This window comes from Onthophagus taurus, chromosome 2 (genome assembly GCF_036711975.1).
Source record: "Onthophagus taurus isolate NC chromosome 2, IU_Otau_3.0, whole genome shotgun sequence".
Taxonomy (NCBI): domain Eukaryota; kingdom Metazoa; phylum Arthropoda; class Insecta; order Coleoptera; family Scarabaeidae; genus Onthophagus; species Onthophagus taurus.
The window spans coordinates 14,504,434-14,512,885 of NC_091967.1; the positions used below are offsets into that span (position 1 = coordinate 14,504,434).

Here is an 8,452-nt window from a genome sequence, read left to right on the forward strand (position 1 = left end):
GTCATAATGTGGAAAAAGCCAGAAATAAAGCAAAAGACACAATAAAGAGAAAATGGAAAATATGCAGAAATAATCTAGAATTTAGGATTCTGATGCTTCTTAAATTCTAAATACGAGGAGTCAGAAACAATAAAACGATAATGCTGGTGTTGGTGCTAATAAGCAAATAGAAGACAGCAGATAGCAGTCTATAGAGGAAATATCAATAAATGCAATGTCAATAATGTTTAAAAATGACTTAGTTGTGCATGCCCGAGTAGTTTAATCTTTTCATACAGCTATCAACGAGAGCCAGCCCTCTATCTAGAATAATTTTGTATTAAAACCGTGAAATTAATGCCAATAGCAAATACTTTTACCAGAAATACTTTACACTACATACTCAGGCTGTGAAATTGCTAAGATTTTTGTGTTTTCGCTAACGATTTTCACATTGAACAGACAAATTTGTGCTAAGATAGTGTTTGGCATTTTGGTAATGAAGTGGTTTTTTCCTTCACCCTGCACAAATTGCGCCCCGAGGAGTCTTACTTCTTTATATGTCTTAGATATAATTGATAGACAGATCTAGAATTTTCAGCTCAATTGTGTCAATATTCATGGTTTATTTCAATATCAATACTTCCGTACAGGAGGATAAGAATAATATGGCTGTATTGTCCTGCATAAATCATGAATTGTTAAAAATATCCATAAATATATGCTACCTAGTTTGAATATCTATATATTTAGGTTTTTTCTGACAACCAAACCCAACCCATCATTAGAACGATACGGCTTTAACTTCAATTAATCCTAACACATTTTTGATTGAAAACCTTTTTAGTAATTTAAGACCTTGTATTGTTCGTTCTGTTCTTTATTATATTCTAATTGTAAGTCTGGGTCGTCAACATCATAATTTTATTATATCGTCAAGATTTTTATTCGAAGTTGATGCACCGATAAAACTAATTGAAGCTTGATGTAGACGAAAATTAATGACATGCCCACAATGAGAGCAAACAAGTTTACGAGTTTATTTACCCGTGACGATGTAACGGTTTTGATTAATGCCGTCGTTCGATCGCCGTCATCGTTTCGCTCAAAAATTGTGTACATTGCTCTTTGAGGGCGCCACTATTCGGGGCCCATAACGTTATTATGGGCCATAATGCCTAAAGCTATATGATATATGTGCTTTTAGCATTCCCACTATCGACAATATTTCTCCATATTGCTCGTTACTCTAAACGCGACATTTATACGTTGGTTTATAAGTTGTAAAGCATATATACACATATAATCGTCCCGTGATGTTTATATAAGTATTCATAAATGTGGCGAACGTGCATTACACTTAAAACATCATTACCACTAATAGTGTGATGTATAATTGTACATTTAATTCCATTTTATGCTAATGTGTTTATTTTACTATGTTTGATGTAATATCATAATTTATAAAATTTTGTAATGTGATGTGTCAATCTTAAATGCACAAAACATACAAATACGTCCAGTTGAAATACGATACAATGTCTTTTTCAAAGTTTTCATAAATCCGCTATAAGTCTAGGTAAATAAATGATTATTTGCCACATAACGTACATAAACAACTCTAGAACATGTAATTTTCACTGCGAACGTTCCAGAAAACCAATTTATATCCCTCCGATGTCGCCCCGTACGAAGGCAACTCGCCCTATAGAAAAGGAAGGAGCTGGATAGTAAGCGACCTTAATAGCGGAGATTCTGTATGAGCTACCGGAAACGAAACGAGTTACCAGCCGTTCGTGTTCAATAAAATCATTTTGCCACTTCCAATTCCCTCCGTAATGGGCCGACGACCTACCCTTAATTAGATGTTTTAGATCCCCGTGGGCGTTATGTTATGGTCAACGAAATCCGGAGATGACATATCGATCCAAAATGGCCAACGAATCCTTTGAGAACTTTCAGCTCAATGATTTTAAACTGGTTAAAGGCTTTAAGGTACGTTGAAAAAGCATATTCATTTGAAAAATAAGAGAAAATGAACGGAATTCCTTTAAAGGTTATAAAGGAAAATTTAATTACTTGTGTGAATACGTTGATCAATCAGAAAAGCGTTTTATATTGCTTTCGCTGTAAAGGGCTATTAACAAATTACCGAAAAGCGGACACCAGTAAAGCGCCACAAACACCTACTCAACTCAACCTTTTAGTAAATATTTAATAGGTTGGTACTCGCGCCCCGTTAATAATTAACAACTGGGTCGACGAAGAACAAATCCCTAAAACGGGTTAAGTCCCTGTTGGAAGTGCGTTATTTATGGGAGACTTAACGGAACGCAATAAAAGCAAGCGTTATATTACGGTACGAGGGGAATCAAATTTCCGTTCTCCGTCCGCTGGCGGAAAGCCGGCGCGAGGTAGACACAAAGGGGTAACAGCGAACTGTGCGAAACGTTCTGGTGCCTGCTTCAATCTCATCCCTCAAATGTTTAAAATATTGCTCGTAAAACACGTTTACTCGGGGCAACACCTGTTTTCCCATTATGCACGTCAACCTTAAGACGTTATACTTAAGAATCTTATCTTGGATAACATTTTCTTCATAGATTTTGTAAAATCATAATTACAACGTAAATAAGAATAAATCTTCAGACGCACGGCTACGACCGAATGTTTCTGGTTCTAGGTCTAGTGTTAGTTCTACTTTTTGCTGTTATTCAGTGCTAGATTATTATATATTTTTATTGAACTAAAAGTAGAACTAACACTAGACCTAGAACTACAAACATTCAGTTCTACATACAGTTCTAGATCTAGTGTTAATTCTAGTGCTAGTGTTAGTTCTAGTTTTAGTTGTTTTTTAGTTGTTTTAGCCCTAGATTGTTGTAACTAACTAATTATTCGTTCAAACAGGTTAATATGCAAATTAAAAATATTTCATATACCGGATTTTTGGTTTTATTGTATTTTGTTTTCTGATTACATCGCTTCATCTAAAGAAAATACAATTTCTTACAATTTTCACAGTAAACACGTTCGCAACGTTTGATGGATAACTGTTTTCGTTGAAGCTGAATGGCTCCATTCAGTAGATGTTTTCTTCAAGCTAACAAAAGACTCCAATAACGGCGTTTGCACCCCAACGTTGAACATCTTTAAAAGAAAAACGGACGCAATAATGACTCCTGTCAGGTAATTATTAATTGACATAGTCGGGTAAATCGAAGGTGTTGGAGGGTTGAAGACCATCACGATCCCGAGAGCGCAGCTCGGTGTGTGAGTGACGAGTAAACTTTACGCCCACGCAATACGCACATTCTTCTGTCGACTTTTCCGCCTTCAGGTTAATGAAACTATATATCACCGGAGCAAACCAGAACGGATTTCGTTACGTGGGCACGACTGAACCCCGAGGGTAACAGTAATAATTTAAGCATGCCTCTTGAATTAGGGATGGTTCAGCATGCGATTCGAGCAAAGATCGTATGCAAACACATTTTATAGTACCCTTTAGCATGCACACGCTCTGTTTCAAGAAATTGTTCTACCATTAGAGATTTGTTTTTGATGATTTAAAAAGTATTTAAAAAACTCAACTTTCAAAATCTATTATAATTTTAAATTACGACCACCAATATTTGTAGGAAGTATGGATAACATTTTCTCCGCAGAGGGAGAACTTTCAGACTGCTTTTGGAGTTCCCGAACTTCTCGAAAGAGCTTCTACGTGTATCTTCATAAGTAATTTAAGTCAGTTGAACGTAACACAATTAGTGTCATTTCCCACAGTGTATGAACTCCTAGAGAAACCCAAACTTTGACGTCAACTAACCGTTCATATTTTATGACACCGTATAAATTTCATAATTTCATTTTAACAATTTATTATAAAATTAATGAATTAATTTATTTTATTATGATTTCTTTCTTAAAATAATGACTTGTTTACTCTGATATAAACACTTATCAGTTTCGTCACATTAATTCGAAGACTCACGAAATAAATGCTTAACATTTGATTATTGTTGTTTGCGCATTAAACACTATCTCGATTGTCAGTGTAACTCTGTGTTTTGTCGAAGCAGCATTTCTGTATTCTCAATTTATTTACTTATCAAATCGTAATAGTAAGCAACGTTTATAATATTTCGTTAACCTTGTATTTTAACTATAACAATTTTAGATTAAAAATGAACGAGACAGATTGGGATCACGATAATCACTTTTATATGGATTTTGTTTTATTAACAGAAGAAATATTGATTGCGGCTTCTGCTGTATTAAACGTTGTGGTTAACATGTTAATGGTGTGTTGTTTATTCAAAGTAGGATTGAAATCGTCAACTAATGTTGGTTTGTTTAATTTATCATTATTGGATATAATACAACTTTTAAGCTGCCCTGCTATGTATAAAGTTTTCTCCAAAACGCACGATGTTTTAGAAGTATTTGAATCGTATAGTATTTTCGCAAATATATATTACAGTGCAATGGTTGGAATATTAATGTGTTATGGACTAATGATACTAAAAAGGCATATACCATACCTTGAGAAAAAGTTTAAATTTTTTATACCAGGAGTATGGGTAATTATAGTTATTAAGTGTGTCGTGGGATACATTAGATACAAGAGGTATTATGATACACCCGGATTCCTAGAAATTTATATCTTACTGTCCATTGTATTATTTGTAATAATAACCATAGAACAAATAATTACTACTCTAAATTGGGGCAGTGACATAATATTAGACCACAAAATATCAATAGTACTTACTTTGTTTTTTATTAGTCTTCGAATATGTTTTATTATAATTCTTAGTTTTCTTGGACATTTCTTTAAGCGTTACATACACCCACAAATTGTTATAAGTTTAATTAACTTTAATGCTTCAGGAAATATAGTATTAATGGCTTATATGGATAGGAAATTCAGATATGCTTTATATGACATTTTAAGAATTAAGCGCATTGCACATAATAATAATGTAAATTTTGTTAATTTACCTGAAGAAACTGTAAATATATTAGCAGATGAATAAATAAATAATTTTACAATGACACTTATTGTATTATTTCATTGTAATAAGCTTTTAAGCCAAAAGTATTGGCACTTACGATAAGAAATATGATGTACAGGTGTTTTAATTTACTTAAAGTAGAATAATCAATAAAATAATGAAAATGTAGCCGATTATTATAGTGGTACGGTGGGGTTATATGTGATCCCGATTGCAATCTTAAGAAAATATAGAAAATTTTATACGAAAGTTCAAGATTATCATTATTCAATGAAACCTACACTAAATCTTACAATTCGAAAGATGAATACCTGAAAATAACTTGCACATATTGCAACGAGATGTCGCAATATATTTCATGGTAGGCTAAATCTGTAATCACCTAGCTAATAACTATCGAGGTATAAACCTAAAATGCAAAAGAGAAGTCATCAACACTAAACATTTCAGGATGATTTTTATATTTTCTTGCCTATTATTATGTCACTTTAAGTATCATATTTAGTCGAGATTAGGTAAACGTTGCATACCAAAAAAAAGAAGACAGGGTTATTAAGAGGAATTTATCTGCCACAATTTTATTTTTCAGCTTTTTTGATTTTCCATATTACCCGTTTTTCGTTATTTTTAGAATTAATAAATTCCCACAATTAGTATTAATAAAAGGAAATATTTTACAACTATATATTTTAATTTTCTTCCGGCATATTTATAAATTTCACAGTTCCTTCCGCGGGATATAAATTAATTTTAAATAATTCACATAACGTAAATTTAAATGTCTTGTTTCCATAACAAAACATTAAGAGATTTAACAACGAATTGTACTGCATAAGTCCTATTCCTATGTTACCAGCTAAATCCAATAATCTAAATAATAAATCAGAAATATATACAGCCAAAATTAGTATTACTCTAATCGCAATGTAAAGTATAATTAAAATAATACACATTTTATGATAATTGGATTTCTCGTTATCAAGATTTATCGTAGTAATTATTTGGTCTATCAATAATTGAAAAATTAACATCACAAGAAGAATAATATGCACATAGTGATATAAAATTGTATAATAGTTATGTGCTGACAGAGTATAAGTTATCGTAAATACTAAACTAAAAATAAATAATATACTTATAACAATGTAAGGAAAATATTTGTTAATTATCTTAAAATTATTTTTTTGTAACATTAATATTAAACATAAAATATGTCCATACATAGCGTAATAATAAAGTGTTGAGACCACATCTTCCACATCAATATCTTTAAATGCATCGTGAAGCCCAGAGACTACTTTAAACAATACTCTACAAAAGATTTGTTGAAAAATATCCGTGAATATTAAACTAAACAAATCGATATAAAATATCGATGTTCTCAATTGAATCTTAATTAAACAGTACAAAGCTATTAAGTTAATTAAAAAATTTATAAATACGGAAATTGCTATCCAAAATTCTTCCGCCAATAATCCAACAACGAATTGAGAAGATGAATTTAAAATCATTTTAAAATTTTAATTTTTTAATCTAGAAATCACAAAGATGTTAACCGTTTAACATGCGACTGTTATGTTGTTATCGCTTACATTTTATTTAAAACAGTTCAAAATATTAAAAATTTTTGATAATATAACCTATTTCTTTGAACTCGAGATTATGAAACTCGGTTACGAACTGCGCAGACATTGTATAATCGGTAATAATACACAAACAGTGGGAACAATTTAGGAGATGTTTAAATTTCAAATTAACCACTTTAAAATGTAATTGCTTTGTTTCCGGCGAATGTTATAAAATTGTCAATTTTTATGAAAAAAATTATTTAAACTAAAAATAATTTATGTTTGTTTATATAAATTAAAATATTTTGTATTGTTTTTCTTTTTTCTTTCCTTTTTTAACGGAATTTATAATTAATATTACTGCGCAAGTCACGCATTAACTTTTCCGAAGCAACCGCTTATTTTAAACTAGTCTGGAAAATTTTGTGAAATAGTTCAGTGCAAGAACAAAGAGTAAGTGCCATAATTTTAGTAATTTTTTTGTGATTTTATTTTTTTGTTTAGAATTTTACTTTTACAAGATGAATAAGACCTTTGATTTGAAATCACTTAAAGATATTCCTGGAGAGGAAATTTGGGTAATGGGCTCTGTATTAATAAATGGATTATTAAATGTATTTCTTCTATGCTGTGTATTCAAAGGATACTCTAGAAAAATATCCGAAAACATAGCAATTATAAATATAACAATCTTGGATATTATTCAACAAGCAAGTTGTCCCGTTATATATAGAATACTCTTAGGTGTAGGGAAAACATCTGAGGATATATTAGAAGAATTTACTACCCAAAATATCTTCGTCAACGTTTTTTATTGTTCTAAATTTGGCGCTATAATATCATTTGTATTAATTATTTTAAAGACCCGTTACAAATTTATCGAAAAAATTTTTGTATTTCTAATTTGTGGGATGTGGCCGTTTCTATTCGGATTAGGTTTCTTTAATTTTATAAGTGGAAATATTAACCTTTACTATGATACTTGTATACAAATTTATATTCACGCTTTTATTGTTCTATTTTTCATAACTTTAATAAACCAAATTGTAACCATAATGATTGACATCAAAAAAGTCAAAAACTGCGATAACTTGATGAATCTTCTTTATGTAACAACGCGAGGTTGTTTTATTATGATCGTGGCTGCAGTGGCTATCTTTCAAGGCGATAAAAATATACCTTTTACTGTTTACATTTGTTTGGGTTTCTTACAGTATACCACACTTGGTAACCTTATCATTTTGATTTATTCTAACCGAAACAGTCAGGATTGTTTACCAAAACCATACGATATGTATTCGTTATAAACAATAATAAATTTATTTGTGACATTTTTAACCACCGGATTTCGGACATATAACGGTTAAAATGCGTTTGCGGTTTAACTATCAATGTACGATAAAGTAGTGATATCAGTCGTTTGGAAATAATATAATCAATACACTACCAATAAAGTATTTTAATATAATTTTTTTTATATAAAAGTTTAGAATAAAGCCCAATATTAATATTTAGTTGTATTATTGAAATCCTTTTTATTTGACCTTTTATATTGAAATTACCATTTCCAGTTACAATTTTTTATCGCTCCCATAGAACCGATTAATAATAAGCTGCAATAAACAAATTAAAAACAATCTAGGCTGGTTTTCAATCAGATCTCACATTAGTAGACAGCGTAATGCCAATAATATCACACCTAAATACAATAATCTAAATAGGATAGGATGAAGGAACGCAAACCGACAAAGCTGTTGAACCGTAGGTTACTGTGTCAGAGTTTCAATCAATATATAAGGAATCCTAAGGAATTTCGAGAAGCTGATGCAAGACTCCACTCTCGATGGAGCAAAACCATTGACAATGGTTTACCCATACCAATGCTCT

At 31.0% G+C, this 8,452-nt stretch overlaps 1 long non-coding RNA gene across 1 annotated transcript; it reads left to right on the top strand.

Moving 5' to 3' along the window:
* Positions 1 to 4,011: 4,011 nt before the first annotated feature.
* LOC111426998 (uncharacterized) lies at positions 4,012 to 8,075 on the top strand. The gene is made up of 3 exons (XR_002707889.2): positions 4,012 to 4,103; positions 4,160 to 7,018; positions 7,070 to 8,075. It is a non-coding gene; the product is annotated as an uncharacterized lncRNA (long non-coding RNA).
* Positions 8,076 to 8,452: the final 377 nt, after the last annotated feature.